This window comes from Tribolium castaneum, chromosome 4 (assembly GCF_031307605.1).
Source record: "Tribolium castaneum strain GA2 chromosome 4, icTriCast1.1, whole genome shotgun sequence".
In the NCBI taxonomy this organism is placed as follows: domain Eukaryota; kingdom Metazoa; phylum Arthropoda; class Insecta; order Coleoptera; family Tenebrionidae; genus Tribolium; species Tribolium castaneum.
Genome location: NC_087397.1, coordinates 7,798,827 through 7,817,769, shown reverse-complemented (window position 1 = coordinate 7,817,769; position 18,943 = coordinate 7,798,827).

Here is an 18,943-nt window from a genome sequence, read left to right as displayed (position 1 = left end):
TCAGAAAATTTTATTTTTATACCTGGATTAGTCATGCTAGTGATACCTGAAATACCTTTACTAGGCCATGACAAATATTATAATAAATAAAAATATTTTGGTTACGAAAATGTATTCCGTTCGTGAAAAATTTGTTATTCTAATGATCCGGATTTAGTCTTCAAATGAATTCGCCACACAAATACATTCATTAACATTTAGCGTCCAGAACCCAATTCTAGGTGTAATTATTTATGCATTATGAGTTACGATAACTGTTAAAATTTATTTAACCATTAAAGTTGTCAGTTTTAAAATAATAATAATATATTACAACTGACAAGAGAATAAACGAAGTCATTAAGTGGCCACTTACTAAAAGCGCCCGCTAAATGTTATAAAACTTGAAGGCCGTTACGCTATTCTCTGATAAAAGTATAATTCAACTGTTTGAAGGTAAAACCTCAAGACAGCAGCTGTCTGCAAGTAAAACAACTTTTGAGAAGGTGTTCATTAAATTAATTGTGATCAGAACGAAATCACTTAACACAATTTTTATTTATCTAGGAGTAACCTGTTGAGTGTAACCATAACAAATCTTGGCCCCTACCAGGTCTATTATTATTAATTAGGTTTTTGTGGAAAATAAATTATATCAAGGCTGAGGAACAGCATGGAATTTATTACCGATCTTAATCATAAAAACAGTTGCTTCTGTTTCGTCTATCTTTTCAGCTGAGTCGGTGATATCCGAAGACAAAGCTCATCGGACTAGGTCGGTTTATCTGTCTTTTAATCAGAAAAATCCATGGACAGTTGGATTATTTATGGCTGCTTTCACCAGCTCTGTCGATGTTAAACAAGGCATCAAAGGCTTGTCGCCTTCCTTAAATGTTGAAAAACTTGTCGACCATTAATTAACATAACAAATAAGCTGACAGCTGTCTTTTTGTAATGAAAATTTAGTAAAAGTAAAATTAGTAAAGATAAAAACTATCTCTCCTTTAGTTTATCTAAAAATTGGGTAGGTAATTACAAGTTTTTGACATTAACTTGCGACAAATGGTCATTGTTTATGCAAAAGCTAACATTGACATATTGTCGATGTCTACTGTGCGATGAGATCTATATAATCAAATTGTGCCGCAGGCAGTGACTGGTCTATACAATCACATCGATTCATCCATTCCTAGTGTGTATATAAACCAATAATTAATGTTTTATTGATCTCGCTTTAACGAGTATTTAAATGAGCACCACGAGAGAACGCTGTGTAAGATTTATTTAAGGACAAGAGTAAGTACTTGTGCATCCCGCCGAGTTGAGGCCATTAGTCATTGTTCACACCTGAGCTCCGCTACAAGCCGCAACGTCCCATTACTTGCCCTATTCATTATTTGAATGAAATGAAGATATAAATATTGGAGTGTAAATTTAAACTTCGCCATAAAAACCACTCGGCCGGCATGAATTAATGACTGACCCGGGCACCATATTCCTCTTTTCTTTATAAATAGCACCGCAGAGGTACTAAACTTGTTAAAAATTAAATGGTTTTGATGGAGATTAATAAACCCACAGAATAATGAGGCAAAGACGCTGGCTCCATGCCATTTTTCAACGAGATTTCACTGGCGCCCACCAACAACCTATAAATACGAATACATATCTAGTACTTCATTCATTTGCGGAAATAACTTCTACTCAATAAGAGGTGGTCAGTACTGGATAAAATTTTGTCTATTTAAGAATGACATTGATTAAATATTTGTAATTATCACCTAAAAGACAAATACCACTCAATAGAAAGCTGAATTTTGATTTTTTGTATTGATTATTGAAAAAAAATATGCTTTCGGTCAAAATAAAGAAACTTGAACTATTTCAAAACATCTTTTTAAAAGCATTGGCAACTTATTTTACCTGTTTTATGTTTTAACATAAATTGAAAATATCGTTCGTTTTATACCAGTAGGTTCTTTTAAAAATTTTCTACGATGAAAAATAAGCAAAATAATCACTTCTAAAGAAAGAAATCGTAACGTTACAACCGCCTTTCATCATAGAATCCTCTTATCGTTGAACCCTCTCAATCACCAAAGACTTGATGACGGATTTGAATATTTTTCACACATCTTCCACCAAAAAAAATCCAAAAATTACACCAAAAATTTAGCAAATGGACGTTACACAACTTCAGATGCTTGTTCCACCAGAAAACAGACAAATACCTTATATAGAAAAAGACTTTTAGCATATTCCGAAAAATAAATCTAAGGATTTTGATGCTGAGACTAATGTCTACCTATATTTTCGAGATACCAGTATGAAATTGAGTTTATTGCCTAAGTTACCCAAAAACCTTTAAGAGTGCACGATCTAGAAGTACCTATATCAACATTTTTTTTTATTTTCGGCAAAAGGGTACAACGAAACGTTTCGTACAACATTATTTTCAATGTTTGTAGTCAAAGTCCTTGAAAGATTGTTTTTGAAACAAAAAAACACAAGTATAGCTCACGGTTCCCGATGGTTTGAACTAAACAGTATTCCGTGGGTTCAAAATGTACGACGGTTCATTAAAATATCTGAATTGTTTGTTTTTATTGCTAAAGACCACCAAACCCCCTTATCGCAAAGATGTCAGATATGGCGTATAATTGAAGCAGCTAATTTGGTATTAAAGTTCTTTGGTGAAATCCGGTCCTGCAAGCTCTGCAAGCATCTGCGATTATTCAAACCGCAGAGGCACATAACGAAGTGCGACATCGGTATTTTCAACATAAAAATAATAAATAATGAATACATGAACATTAAGTCTGCGACAACAAGCCACCACCCACGGCCGTCAGTTTATCTTGGTTGTCAAGAGCTTCACCGTCGGGGGCCCGCAGTGTCCAGTGTAAGCTACTATCAACCAACGGTCGGGTGGTCCTGCGAGAGAGATGGATGTTCCTCTCAGCGGGTAACGGACCCGACCGACGAGACCCCGTGGGCGCGGTTACAGTTTTTTAATTGATTCTTCTGAATCTTAACGAATTTCTACCAATGTCTTCATTATTTTAACGAGGAAAAATTTTCGAAGCCATCTCCTCGGACAGCGGTAATGGTGCTAACCGTGCACGCAAGAGTTGCGCCATTGCAATGCTTAAAATTTATGAGGAGACAGCCGCATTTTGCTCCTTTTCAGCGGCATTTTTCTTTGTAGTGTCCTGTCCGACCCGAAAGAGGAAGGCATAACTCAGCTCTGACAGAACACACATGCCTTCCTTTAATGAAGTACGCCACAAGACTAGACGTTATACAGAAGAACTCATGGTGCCTTGAAGCCGTTTCTCAGAGAGGATTCTCTCGATTAAGTAAACTGGCTAATCGCTGTTCTCTGTTCTGATTAAGCGCGCGTCGAATCCGGATCCAAATGTAATAAATTTGGCGGTGACGGAGTCTTGACGGTAAGGAGAGCTCGTTTGCTCTAGTTTTGATTTATAGCAGTGTGGCATAAGGGCATTGTTTGTTAATGTGAAAGTGCCAACGGGCCATGGGTGTGAACTGAACTGCTCCGCAAGTATTGTCTTGCATGAACAATACGAATATCATAATTCTTACACGCTCCGCAAACAGCGTTCAGGTACCCCTTCTCCGGCTTTTTGAATTAAAATCGGCCGTTTATCATAAGTTGTACAGTGGTGTTCACACCATGTGTAAGTGCCGGTCCGCAGAAAAGACGTGTAGATATATGGAGCCGGCTAAGCCGCACGAAACTAGCTTAAACAATCGGATAATCAGCACTCGGCGGTGATTTATGGCTTGTAATAAGTTAATATCTGTCAGATACAAGTTACAACACAATCGAGTTCATTAATACCCGTCACGGGCACTTTCTATGAACGAGGAGGTTCAAGCTACGGTTCTCTGTCCCCTTTTGTAGATATAATGGTGTTGAGCCATTATTCATTATAATAATAATGTAATATATTGCCACAATAAAATGCGATAAAGATGAGACATTCTCAACCGAAGTGTGAGCGTTTGTATGCCACGCCAAACCGAACAGGTAAATTAAATTGCACAACCTACTTAATTGAAATCATGATGCTTATTCATTGAACTCGTATCGTTGATCATAAGTAATGACAAGACATTATTACTGGCTGTCGGAAAATGAGAACTAATTGCCGTTTCAAGGAATTAGGCCGTAGAACGAATTAATCAAAATCAAGTAAAATACAAAGATTTTGCCACATGCTTCCGACAAGAAATTATCGTTGATCCTTTTTGATCGTCGCGCAAATCGAATAGAAAGTGTTCTTTATTTTTGATAGAGCAGAATGGTGAGCAATTACGCTGAGGAGGGTCTAGTGGGTAGGAAGCGGTGTAAACGGTGGGATTAATCAAAACGCTGTGATCGCTGGCAGCTACCGAAAAGAAGCTTCTTTATTTCGGCGTCATGACAGGAATTGTTCAATAAGTCAGCGGCTTCACAAGCTCCTCGCACTGGCAGTGTTAAATCTACAGCTCTCCGGGTTGCCATTTACGCCACTCTTAACAAGGTTTCACCATTAGATTTATCTCCTTTAATCGTGTTCTTCGGCGTGTACAGCTGTCTCAGCCTACAAGACAGAACACTGTGGCCGGGGAGACATTCTTTACTCCGTGATACATTATGGCTCTATACGTGTCGAGCTATTCAGATAGTAAGCCAGATAACGTTTGGAGTGGACTGTGCGCGCAAAGACGAGTTTGAGGCTTATAAACTTTGGAGAAGTTGCTTCTGTAGTTGACGTTATCATTTGGAGTCGGCTTTGAGTTATCTCGCTTTGAATAAATCACATTAACTATCTTGAGTTTCTGCTTGCGCTGCCAGGAGAGAAAAATATGACGGCCATAGCACGACGGCGGTGGTATATCCAAACTACCCACTTCTTGAAAACGAAAAAATAATGGCACTTGCTAAAGGCCAGGATCGCGGCCAACTTGGGGTTCTGGTAGATATATTGCCCGACTACACGGGTCGCCTGCTAGCTCTTTCCTGCTTTCTCGCTGTGCTGTCTTGGATTTATGAGGCTGTCATATTTCGCAAGTTGCAAGCCGGTAATTCTTGGGCAAGAATTTATTGCCGCGCCGTCCCTCCTGACCCATTAATCCGCCTCTCGACCGCCGCTTCGCCGTCGACTCATTAGCCCGATGCTCGGACAAAAGCCGGACAATTTCTACGGGGAAATGCCGTAAATCAACCGCTAACCTCCTAGGTACCTGTGGCTGGGAATCGTGACGGCCGAACCGGCCACACACATATGTCAGACGGGCACGACACGAGAGCGCACCTGCTGGGAGGCGACGACACTCATCGTTGCCATGACTTATGGGTCCAGTAGGAGACCTGCCCGACACACCAAACTTGGATCTGACTTCATCAAAACACACGATACTACAGTTAATCATGCAAAAATTAAATAACCTAATCGTTTGAGCAAGAAATGCTAGATGGTCCTTTTGAAAGTGCACCCTTACTTTGTCTCCACTACAACTTTAGTTCAAAAAATTGGATTTTCATTACAGTCACCACGTGATCTGCCCCAAAAATCAGATCTAAAAAAAATCTGTATAATAATAATAATAATAATAATAATAATATAATAGTAAATAATAATAATAATAGTAATAATAATAATAATAATAGTAATAATAATAATAATAATAATAATAATAATAATAATAATAATAATAATAATATTTGAAAATATTTGAAAAACTAAAATTGTGCAAATTTTGTGTTTACATCGTCATATTTTTCTTCTAAATAAAGCTTCAAAATTATTTTTTTTTGCACCAGATTCCACAGTATATGTGGATTCTAACGTATATAAACAAGCTTTAGATTTTACAAAAGAAAAGTAAGAAAATTACAATTTTCTTGTAACGTGTCATATTTCTGTAGTGGAATTTTCGAGATGCGAGAATTTTTTTTATTTTAAAAGATAGACTCTTACATAAGCGAGATAAAATGACGCCAATAGTTCAGATAAGTTTTTGGTGCAAGAATCATTTCGATATCTCTAATACTCACCAAGTTATTGCAATTCAAAGTTACTGCAAAATGCGCGCGTGATAGAGATCGCGGCATATCTCCCCTTGTAGTGACTGACTACAGGACCCCTGGCCCAAGCCCGCTAGGTCAAGCGTAGCGGGCGCAGTGTCGTTCGACTTCTCTTAGTTTTTATTTTATATTTTTAAAATTACAAACGTTTCAAAGGCCAAAAAATGGTAAATAATAATAATAATAATAATAATAATAATAATAATAATAATAATAATAATAAATTTATTGCTCGACGGAAGAACCAATAAATCACGCACGGCGGAAAGAAAGTTCCAAATAAGTTTTTTGAATGCTAGAGAGACGAGAGGCGTTAATGTCACACTCTTTAGCAACAGAATTAAAATTTAAAACATTGAGACATAAGATATTTTGGTGAATTTAGAAGAATATTAGTACGAGGATTTGAGAGATAAAACGTAGATTGACAACGAGTAGAGTAGAAAGGAATAAGAAAGTTCAGACAACTTACGAATGATAGTAAGTTTAGCTGACCTCTAACTAACAAAAAGAGTTAATGCGTTTAGTTCCAGCCTGATTTTAAGTAACTTAAAAATTAAATTTAGAAGAAGTTGCAAATGATCAAAATTTTGAGGAGAATAAAACTTAAATAACACATGTGACTATTTGACTATTATCTACTGAATTATAGAATTAATCGCAACAATGTCATAAGTGATAGATCCGTCTAAATAAAACAACAAGTAAAAACCACAGAGCACGTAACACAAGGAGGCACGAATATATAAAGCCCAAATGAGAAAAACCCTAGATTTGTAACAAAATTGTCGCAAATACTATAAATAAAATACAAAAAAGCGATTAAATTGTTAATCAAAAGATTTTGACAGAAACTACAATACTCATTTAGACAAGGCAGCACAGAGTTTTTTAATTCCTTAGTGGACTTGATGAACAATCATTTTTGAACTGTCTGTACTTAATAATACAGTCTTTCGTCAAATTGGATTCTTACAATGTTATACGATCATAATCACTTTTTATACTATCATTATTATTCATTATAAATTCTTCACCATATTTTTGTGGTTCAGTTAAATTCATGCTTCGACACTAAATTCTTCGTTTCTAAACCCAGAATTACATGTACCTATACCATCATCATTGAAATTTGTGAATATTCTTTACAACTTACAATTATTTGCAAATTTTTAATAATTTGTAATAAGTCTTTTTTTTATTTTGAGTTTATTGGCAAATAAACTTTTTATGTAAATATTTTTTTATTTTTAATTTCTTCGTCTAGAATTTTAAATGTCGTCAAGAATAACTTTCTTTCTACCAATTCTTTATTTTCTTTTAAATTAATAAACATACTTCAGCAGTTAAATCATCACTCAAATGTTCTTCTTTTCGCCAATACTAGGTATTATTGCAAAAACATGAATCAAAAAACCTTAACTTACTACAGATAGAAACACAGCTGTGCCTCATTAAGCAAGCAATATGAAATATAAAAATATCGCAAGTACATTGAATCTAGCAGTAAATCAGTGCAATTCGCAGCAGGAACTCATTACTATTGACAATGCAATCGCAGTCGAACTTCAAATTGAAAACAATGATTGAAACAGTGTTCTATAGAGCCGCACTGTTAAACATATCTTGTCCTGAAATTATGAAGCAATCCCGAGAGTTATGTATAAATCCTGCTGTCATCCCAAGCATTGTGGTAAACTCGAAGACATTGCACGAAAATTTACGATCGTCTGGATCGTCCGATTGACCCCATCTTTTCGTGGTACGTCTTCCTGCCGTAATTAGCATTGCAGGAAAGGGCGAAATCCGGTTGTGCAAAGCACGTCGCCGCCGTTTTACAATCAGTCTCCGGACTAGTCACGTCTGCATTCCGGACGAGCATCCGCGACTGCATTGTCCCTCCGTCAGTCGTTAGTCAATCAAATTCGCCGCAATCTTGGTAATTTCGTTCGTCAACAGTGACAGCACAGCAAAGACGTGATGCGGACCAAGTTAAGCGCAGCTCCTGTCCTGCTGTAATTTCATAGTTTGGTGTCGTTTGCCGGTCCGGCCTTCATTGTCATTCTTTGACCGGCTTTGGAACCATTCACCGGCAATATTCTCCATTCATCAGTCCGTCAGATTGTCGGGACGAGGTCCTGTTTGTTTGCAACCGCTTCACATATAAAAAACTTGGGACCTACTTCGAAAGGGAGTCACGTAACTACACGACTCCATTGTATGTAAAGCAAATGCGGCGATGGCATACTAGTGTGTGGTGACCTCCCAACACGTTATTGATAATTATTCAATCCCCCAACGCTCGCCCAACCAAACAAATTGCCCAAAATGAAAAAAGGCTCATCTCGTGCCATGTCGTTCCTTCTGAGTAAATTTTTGTCAAGGCAATTGCGTCTACATTTATCTCCAGTCTTGTAGGCTGATGGTATCATTAATAGCATATTCTCAAACATACTACATCGCAAACCCACTAATTGATATAATTAATTATCCTGTTGCGCCAGCTTGCAGCCATTTCTTGTGTGACGTTTTTATTTTTATTCTTTAGTTGAATATTAATTGTTAATATTTACATAACAGCTTTTGACTAATTTATTATGTTGCCAATTATTTGTATTTCAGAAAAAAATAGAAAACACGTATTTATGGAAGTTGCAAAAGCGGTTCCTTTTCTCACCACAATAAATTATGATGTTGAATAGCATTGGCAAAGCGATAAAGTTATTAGAGGATGTTAAGTCAAAGGAGACACACAGTAAAAACTTCGTTTTTCGTCGTTTAAAATATTAATGGCTAACGGAAGTGACGTCGTACATTAAGCTGTTCCAAGTCGGTAGTAATAACCTCGTTGACAGCTGCGATATGTCTAATTTATCATGCCCTCAGTTCAACTGTGACATTTCAAACAACGTGACATCCTACATCGCCTTTGGTTTGAGAGCTGCTAATTAATTTTGTTCGGCGTGTCTTTATCGTTATTCATTTTTATTATTGTCATTACTCATGAAATTGTTTCATTATGCATGCATTGCAAACGCAACAACAGTAGCATTTTTATGGCTATAGGGTTGCAACATTCTAATGGACGGATCCATTAATCAAAAATTCTTGTAATAATTTGTCTATCCTATGATAAATCTGTTTTCACCTTGATAATGCATAATTAATATCTACTTTGTGATAAACATTGTAATTATTTAATTTATGCCAAGTCGACTTAGAAAACCAGTCTAAAGTTAACGCGGAACGACATGAAATTATTGTGTAATTTAATTATCTATTCGAATCTCTAAGTCCGTTAAAAATAATAACACAAAAATAACAGTGATAACAAGTTTGGGCAACACAACAAAATTTCACAATTTATTGCATATTTCCTGTATAATGGTGAAAAATTTTGTCATCACCTTGTATACACAGGTACACACTTAGTTGATTCAACACACCTGTATTTGCAGATGTCACGGTAGTAGCAGCAAGTAATAAAATCGGGTAATTAATATTAATTTGTTTAATTTCCCACGGCTACATAAAATTTTTGTGAAATTTGCCAGTCATAAATTATCAAAATTACGAAAATTTTAATTGTCAGCTGTGTAGGATAATAAAATAAATTTTGCAATTCGCGAAGGTAAAACATAATTTGCATAGACTTTAGAAAAATAATAATTGTAATTAATGAGCTTGTGTCTTTACAACCTATTAATCAAACAATGTATGTTAATTTCACAACATCAATAAATAACATTAGTGCAACAAACACACAGCATTTATCCTATGTAAAAACACAATTAATACATACGTCATTATAAATATATCGCGTTGAGCGGTCACCAGGAAACAATTATGTTTCGTATCGTAAACAGGCGAACAAATTAATATTAATGAGCTATCCGAGTGATGTGCAATATTTCATTTTCATCTATTTATGTTAATAAGCAGCAACTGCGCGAAACTTATAGATATCCTAGTGATTTTACATAATTGATATGTGGCATTTCAGGATTTATGACTGAATTACACGATATGCCAGACATGTTGGAATAAAACAAGTTTATTAGCTGGAAAACAACGTTTCCGTTTTAGTCGGCATAAAACTAATTAGAGTGATTTGCCACTCTAGACTATAAATTTTATTGTCTCAATAAGGTGTAGTCGTTGTCTCGAAAAGGTAAAACTCCCATCGACACTGTAAATACTCTAGAAATTCTCTGAATGTATTAATTAATTAAATGGCTTGTTTATTTCGCTGGGCGTCTACATTCTCCTGTCAAATGATCCGTTACATAACAGTGAAAGACTGAACATACCAACATTTCATTAAACACTGCACATCGATTAGTCCAATCAATTTTAAATCAACTGAAACTACCATAAATCAAAGAATCATAAATAAATCTCTCCCGTAATTAGAGCTTACTTTTTCCTGAAAAATTCGCTCCTTTCACCAAACACAAACAGGATACAAATTCATTTATTAACTGTGTCAACAAATGTTTTAATGCAATAACTGCATCCATAAATGACATCAGACCCTAAATTCACTAGATAGTATTAATACGTTGTTATACTTTTATAATTTATTTACTCGGAACAGAATTGTTGCAGAATTATCAGTTGTAAATAATCAATGATCAATATTTGCAGCCACTAAACAAACGAGAGACAAGCAATACGGAAAAATATGACAGTGATAATGCATCAATAAAATACTCGAACGAGGGCATCGTGATCATTTCGACGAAATATAGCCTGAATATAAATTAGAGCATGCCCCTCAATCGGCTCAATAGATATCGTCTGTATCATAAACTTGTCAAACTAACGATCAGCCGGATTATAAGATCAGTCTGTCAGTTACATTGGTTCACGTCTATGCGGCAATATATAGGGCGAGGCCGCTTTAGTATTTGTATTCCGTTTATCTAACTTCCTAAAATGATATACCAAACGAAAATTATGTATCAATTTAACAATACTATATTATTATACGAGCTTTATTGTGACGTTCTATTGTGGCACGAATGGTTTTCGAGCACGACGAAGGAGTGCTCCAATAGAATGAGTGCCACAATTAAGTCTTATAAACCGAGTGAAATATACTATTTTTTCTACTTTCTATTTTTTTTTGTTTTATTTAACTTATCAAAATTTGTTCAAACTAGTTTCTCTTAATTTTCTTAATTATTCGGGCTTTATCAGATCACACTAAATTACAGTGATGTTTGATGACACCCAGCCCAGCACTGGCAATACAACTCCAAGTTCTACTTTCAGATTCACAATGAACAATTTTTTGTGAAACAAGTTTTATGAAACCAAAATAAAAACGAAAAAATATTTATTATCATTACAACCAAAATTCAACATTTTGACAAAAACTGATTCTAACATATTAACGTCTTTTATCAAATATGCCTATTATTAAGAGTTACCCCTTAGAGCTTTACTGTTGAAGAACAGAACAGAGACACTTGCAGGAGAGTAGAAAGCACAGCAGATCGTACTGTCTTGGTTTGGAACCGAGTCCATCTTTGCAATTTTTTAATTTGTTTATAGCTGGTCCCGTTATAATTTTCCAAAAAAATCCAATAATAGGTGACTGTGAGTAGAACTCATACACAACAATTTTTTCTACTAAAAATCTTCGTTTTCGAAAAAGAAATCACTGAAAATTAGATCGAATTTTGATGTGTGCTAATGATTTAAAAAGGGGAGTATAATTGCTTAGATACTGTCATTCCTAAAAGCACAATAGCGTTGAATGTGTGTGGATAGGGGTTAATTATCTTATCTTTATTATTTTTGATCTGACAAAAAAGTTTTTCGGACTTCTAATAAGTAATGAGTTAATGGCCCAGGACCCACGCTGTATATTAAAAAACCTGTTAAAACACTTTGTAATTACAAACATAAAATTAAAGTTTAAATTACTATCAAGTTCCCGAATGGTGTGAAACGCAGTGGTCTTTTGAGATGTGAACACGAAGAGTTTGTAAACAGTGTGTTCTGCCAAGTGTCAATTTTCTCTGTGGTGTATTCACTCTCTAATCGCGGTGGTGAAAGACTTCTTTTGTGTTGACCCTTTTCGATCTTTCACGCTCGACGTGAGTCCAGTAACAAGTTCAAACACAAAAAGATATTTAACAAGAGGACATACGGCGGGAGATGAGAACTGTGCCCGGTATTAAAAACTATTTAATATAACATGGAATAAAGTACCCATGCATGTATAAACAATGGGGTGTTCTTCTCATTGCTGAGGGGCCTGGAGCGATCCATTATGTAAGGATGAAAAGAAAATTCAATCTGCATGACGGGTTCCGCCCTTCTGCTCTGACAGGCCGTGATTACGCATTCAACAACCTGACCCGGGGCTGGGGTATCTGACCTTAGCTGCCAACTCGTGTGACTCACCGGTGTAAGTGACATGTATAACAAGTTCTTCGTCGAAAGTTTCGCACTCATTTGGGGGTAGGACCACCCCCAAAGAGGCAAAAAGCGGACCCGCCGCCGCCACCGGATCGCTGCTTGCTTATCGTGATTTACTCCGCAATTTATCTCGTTTATTGTTGGCGTCGAGGCGCGTTATTTGTTTTGAATGCACTGGCTTGTAGTCTTATTTTTCCCCCGTCCAAGTTTCGGGCAAGTCTGGGAAGTCGTTGCGACTTCACCTCAACTGGATTCAATTTCGGGCTCATTAAGGGAACGGTCTTTGTGGAGGGGTTGAGGATGTCGTGCTGGTTGAAAGTTGTTTTTAAAGCGCTAGCACGTTTTGTGATACGACCAAAGTGAGTTGTTGCTGTGGCAGTAGCATGCACGTCACTCACAAAAGCTCTGTTGCATGCATGAGTGACGTTTCCAGCGGGGAGGCAATATTTATCGGGTGAAGTAGCGACATTGTAAATCACAGGGTGAAGGATTGACGGACCTGGTAATTTCGTAGCCGCGTTCATTGTGCTCGACCACATACACTCCAGGCTAAAATTTTTTTCAAGAGGTTCAAGCCCTCTTTTCAAACTAGAGATAATATCGTTCAAATTACCCTCTCGATGTACAATTATAAAATCGATATCTCTTATAACGACGCCAGAGGAAATTGAACTACTGCCATAATTACCATAATTTCGTCCCGTACGAAAGACGGACAATCCATACCTTCTCCACTCAATAACCCCAAGTTTCCAAGCCACGTTGACGAATTACAACACGACGAATTCATTCCACGTCTTAATTATTGACGTGACAGTCTTTTCCACGACGGAAATCGACGACATCGTAAAACGTTCGGTTTATGCAATAGCCTAACACATAAATTAAATGAGCAGAAAGGGTCGAAATGTCAGCGAGGCGTGACCTCCTGATGTTTGATGACAATGGACTAATGCAGTCATTAAAGTCTGGCAGATTGAAACAAATGGCCGCCGCGAAGTTGCGAGCACCAAGGGAACTGTCGGTCGCATCCCTTCACACATCAATATCAATATTTATATGCAACTACTCTTCATTACCATGACACTTTGATCGTTCGTCTTCACGCCGTTGTTTGGTTGCATGTACTCTTACATGTCTATGCCGCAATTATGATTGATTAAACTTGATAAAGAGAGCCATAAATTTCAATTACGTAAATGTAAAAGTGTGAACTAATGATTACTTGAATTTGGAGCATCCTTTGACGTCGAAGAACGCCACATTTCGACTTCGGTAATTAACCAACAACAATACCTACCAAAAAACTCTCATTATCCACACTTGAACATTCTCAACGCTACAAGCGCTTTTAGCTTCAAATACAGCAAGTGAGCATTGGGCAATTATGTTAATTATGGTACAATACACTTATCAACCTTGCTTGTTATTAGTCCAAATTGATAAAAACAAATTATAGGTGGTATACAGTGAGTTTTTTATGTAAATAAGGCATTGCAAAACGATCTGGCTTTCTGAGCCAGAAACAGGTGAAAGTTAATAAATTATTTGAAGAAAAAAAAGAAGATAAAATATTTAAAAAAAAATTATTCTCTTCATATTTGTTCCATAACATTTTGTATATCTTTAACCATATTCGTATCATTTAGAAAAATATGGGGGGAAGCAAAAATTTCTAATTCTAACCAGGGGTTATTCCCTATACAGTTACAACTTTTTACTTGTACACCATTATATTTTATTGATATTACCCCTCACTGCGAGGTCACTTCAAGCTAATCACTCAGGCAAGCTTATTGTGTGATTTATTGCAGATAGACTGTAGTCTTTCAGACAAACCGATCGGTGTCGTAAATATCTTTGGGTCAACCTTGACAAAACATCTTGTTGTGAGGGTTGATTATCATAAACAGCATTAATTGCTGTAAAACTTTATGGTGTACAAAGAAAAGCTTTCTGTTTTGATTGTCCAAATACGATTTCAGAAACTTTAAAAATGGCGGAATTACTGGTTTTCCAAGTGAAATCCAAAAATTTTCAAAAAACCGTAAATATTTCGAGAACGGCTGAATTTATGTATAAGAAAAGCTGTTAATACCAACTTCCGGTTTAACCGGAAGTACCACCATCTTGAAAATATTTTCATTCAACAGGACCCAATGGATTATCTATACAACAATTTTCAGATAAATATTATTTCTGCTTATATGCGGTTTAGACGGAATAACCTATATGCAGCTGTAGGAAAGCTCAGTGTGTACTTAGCTACCTTTCATTTAATTTTTCCTCTGCACACATGTGGGGTGTAACAAAATAAAAACCGTAAAGATAGTGAAATTTATAGCCGAAATGTGTGACCGCTCGTCACGTTGCGGGCAGGTCCGAATTGTCATCGTCGTATTTCTGGTGCCTAGTTAGTATTCAAAAAGAACTTTGCAATTTGGCATTAAAGCAGTTGGAATCCCACATCGTAATCAGCGCGCCATTAACGTTTTTAAAGTTGTAATTTAGTTAAGTACACGTCAGTGTAACATTACGCAGCAGCAGCAGATCGATAATTATGTCGTCAGCAGCAGGATTTCTCGTGTCGGCACGTAATATCACTGTAAAAGTCCGTCGAGGATGATGTCCTGCTAGAAGAACGTAGTCGATACTTTCTGCTAATGGGACGAGGTGAGTTGTTGTTTATGGCGGACGACCGGCTCTCCGAGCGTTTTTTAAGTAGTTTTGAAATATTAATAGCGTTTTTAATTGGAATAAATCGAGACCGCTCACGGTTACCAGTGATAGGATGAGATTTAGTGGCCAATAAATTTGTTTATTATCCGGTATTGCTTGGATAATTAATTGAATTGATATGTCTGTTTCTCCGGCTCGAGAATATTTTATAATAAATTAAAGCGAGCGCTAATTAAAATTTGCTGCACAACTGCCATAATTAAGCGTAATGTATTTAATTATTGTAATTAGGCATCTCTCGTGAATTATTGTCAGTTTATATGGTGATGGTAATAAGGAGTAATTGCCAACGTTGAGATAATTGATTCTAATCCTGTATGCACAATCGATTATCTCGAATAAGAAACCATACAAATGACAACTCGTACAATAAGCAAAGACGACTGAAGTGGCTTTGTACCGCACTCTATCATGCCATGGAAATATAGTAATTAAGCTCAGCCAACTTTTCAACAGCACAAATTATAAAAGTTTACATTTTTTTTCTTTTACAAAGAGATAATTTATACCTATTTTGTTCGGTGCTTACTTACTGATAACCAAATTATATGTTATATTTTTCCATCACGTCTACTTTTTAAAAAATTTTGAAAATTTGTTTATGGTGTCTAGTTAGGCATTCGTTATTTTTGTGATAATATTGGTAAATAACGTTGTAAACTAGTGTTGTTGTAAAGATATTATAATTTACGAAATTAATACCTGAATGCAAAAGATGCATTCAACAGCTGGATTATAATATATCAATAATCCGAAAAAATGGTTAGAAAAAAGTTTTTGTCCAGTGTACACCGGAAGACGCAGTCATTTTGCGTCTCCGAGTGTAATTAACATTTAAAGCTTAGTAAAAAATAAGGTCTGTCATCCGCACATCGTGCTGAAAAATAAAAGCTTGCGAATTCTCGCCTGTAAATAATTTAGGATTGCTGGTGCGGAAGTAACACATGTAAATGATTTGGTAGCGGCATTAGGACTTCGTTGGTATAATTTATTGAAGAATTTCTAAAACCAGAAGCCTGTAGTTGGATGGTTGCCTGTTGCAAAATGTTAAAACGTTAATGTTCTTTTCCATCAAGTTTCGTGTATGTGCCCGAGGAAGTAAGATAATGTAATAAATCAATATGTAATCGTGGCAGGGAGACTGTCAAAGCGGACTCGAAGGAGAGAAGAAAAATAAGAAAACGCGCACGCGGTGGTGGTAATGCGATTTAGATTAGACTCTTGATGGCATGTGACACTCTTGACGGTTTATCTGAGTTACCCATCAGGGTTGCTAGTCGCTTCTCCGCCACTGAGATCCACTTTATTCCTGATAGAATGTACGCACAAATTTACTAAACGATCTCGTAGAATCGACTTTTACACCGACTTTATTATGCTGCGAGCCGGTTTTATTGGTGCCATGCATGAATTATTGGGGATTTGTTGCTAGTGCTGGCGGAAAGCAGGATTCGATGTCTAATCGTCCGTGGATTGTGGAGCAATAAAAGCTCGTTTTATTCGCAAGAGCGGCGGCGAGAAAGCACACTCTTCAACCTGAAAATCCAGCCTTTGAACAAATGATTTTCTTCGCACGATCTCCCCAATTCGCTCTTTTGTTTATTGATTAAAACGGCAAGCATAAATCCACTTGATCTCACTTTTAAATTTTCTCGCGATGTAATGCTTTAGGTCACGTTATCTTAACAAAGACAAAAGATATGTCGACATCAGGCGTTTTTTGCATTATAAAAGAAGTGTATGACGAGGGGCGGAATTAAGATGTCCGCGATAAGGTCGTAAATAAGCCGAGAATTGTATGTGCAATAAATTAAATTTTCTTTTACAATTAGCAATTAAAATTTTCCCATATAAAACATAAATGGTAGGTAGTTAAGAGCTTTTCTGAAGAATTATATCTCGTAAGCCCACATTAAATATAATTATTTGAGTTGAGCCTACGCCAGCGCATTTACTACACTAATTACTCATAAATTATAACATAAAACATTCGCCTTTTGATCCCGAAGAACATAAATAAACTTTAGCATGTCAGTCACAACAACTAAAAGGTAGACGAACTGAAAGTCTTTCGCAATGTTTATTGCTGTGTTAAACAAATCTTACAGGAAAACAACTGTAAATCTCTTCTCAGCAGTTCACTTTTCATAAATAATTTAAAGTCCCAAGACTGAAGACTTTTATGACAGCAGATGAATTATGTACGTTTCGTGTAACCACAAGTCACACATGGAATTTTTCATTTAGCTATTATTTCGCTATAAAAATAATTATTCTTGATCTGCGATTACACAAATTTTAGAGCTTTCTTAATTCCAAAACACACAAAAAATTAAATTAGCTATTACCAACAGTTTCGCGTGATTATTACTCAGGAAAAATACTAGTGACATACAGAATGATTTATTTACCGTAAATTGTTTATGGAAAACTAATATCATAAGAACTTTCGCAAATATTTGCAAAGATCAAACGATTAAACGAGCAAGTTTTCATAAATGTGTGAAAGATGATGGTGATAAATTACGACTATTTTGACTATTGTAACCGGTCACTTTGTATGAAAGAAATTTGGTTAGAAATAAACCTATAATACCATTGCAATAAATGTAATACCTGCATATAACTTATATTTCCCCACTACACGCACCTGATCTCAATTAAATGCCAATCAAGCTTTAATTGAAATAATAAAATACACATATGTGTCATTCAGATCAAGAATAAACAACCTGCCATTTTTGAGTAGCTTTATTAGGAAAAAATTACAATACACACAATGCAATGGAATGGGTATGATTGACAACCTGTCTGATAATGTTGATGTAAATTGAGAAAGCAATCGCAGGTATTATTTTAGCTCGGAACGATATTACCGTCAAATATACGCAATTCCACGTGACATTGTTTAAATTATTGTCTTCATTGGTATGTTTTAATTATTTGCCTTCTCCCATGGGCAATCTACCAATAACGAAAGTTGCTATTCCCGTGTAAAGCTTGCAGAAACTTGTTCTACAATAATGGTGACCATAAAAAATCCTAGCATTTAATGCCACTACGATAATGTCAGGAAACCAATAAAAAACTTAACATATTCGTTTTACATAAGCGCAGTAAATGTCATTAGAGAACCGTATACGTGCTTTGAGAAAATTAGAGCCCAGTTTTATGAACCGCCTATGGCGATTTGAATGACGTCGACCCCTACCTGGAGTCGCCACTGCCTGATGATTAATGACAGGAGCTCTTCATGAAGAGTAGCCCATAACCAGTTTGGCTAGAATTGATGATAGCAAGTAATTGGATGATAGGCCATCATTATGCTGTTACAGCGCGCTCTTTGACGGCCGCTCTTTCTAACTGATGGTCGTTGTTGATAATGGCATGGTTGTTACTCCAACAGCTATGTTCTTCATGATAATCTTCGTAATAATTACATTAAAATAACTCATGCGCGGCGCGTAACTTTCATTATTCCAATTTATACCCAGACACAGTTTGCATGTGAGGATTGTGAGGGACATTGTGTCCAAACTATGCACAGGCCTTTTAATTTATTTGTAACATATTTTACTTCACACCGAAAAACTACTTGATCTTCCTCTCAATGCGGCAATAAAAAATTTCAACACGTAATTATTTTCCATCGGCGTTTATGTTATCAAACGAACCTAACAGATTTAAGATTTCGTG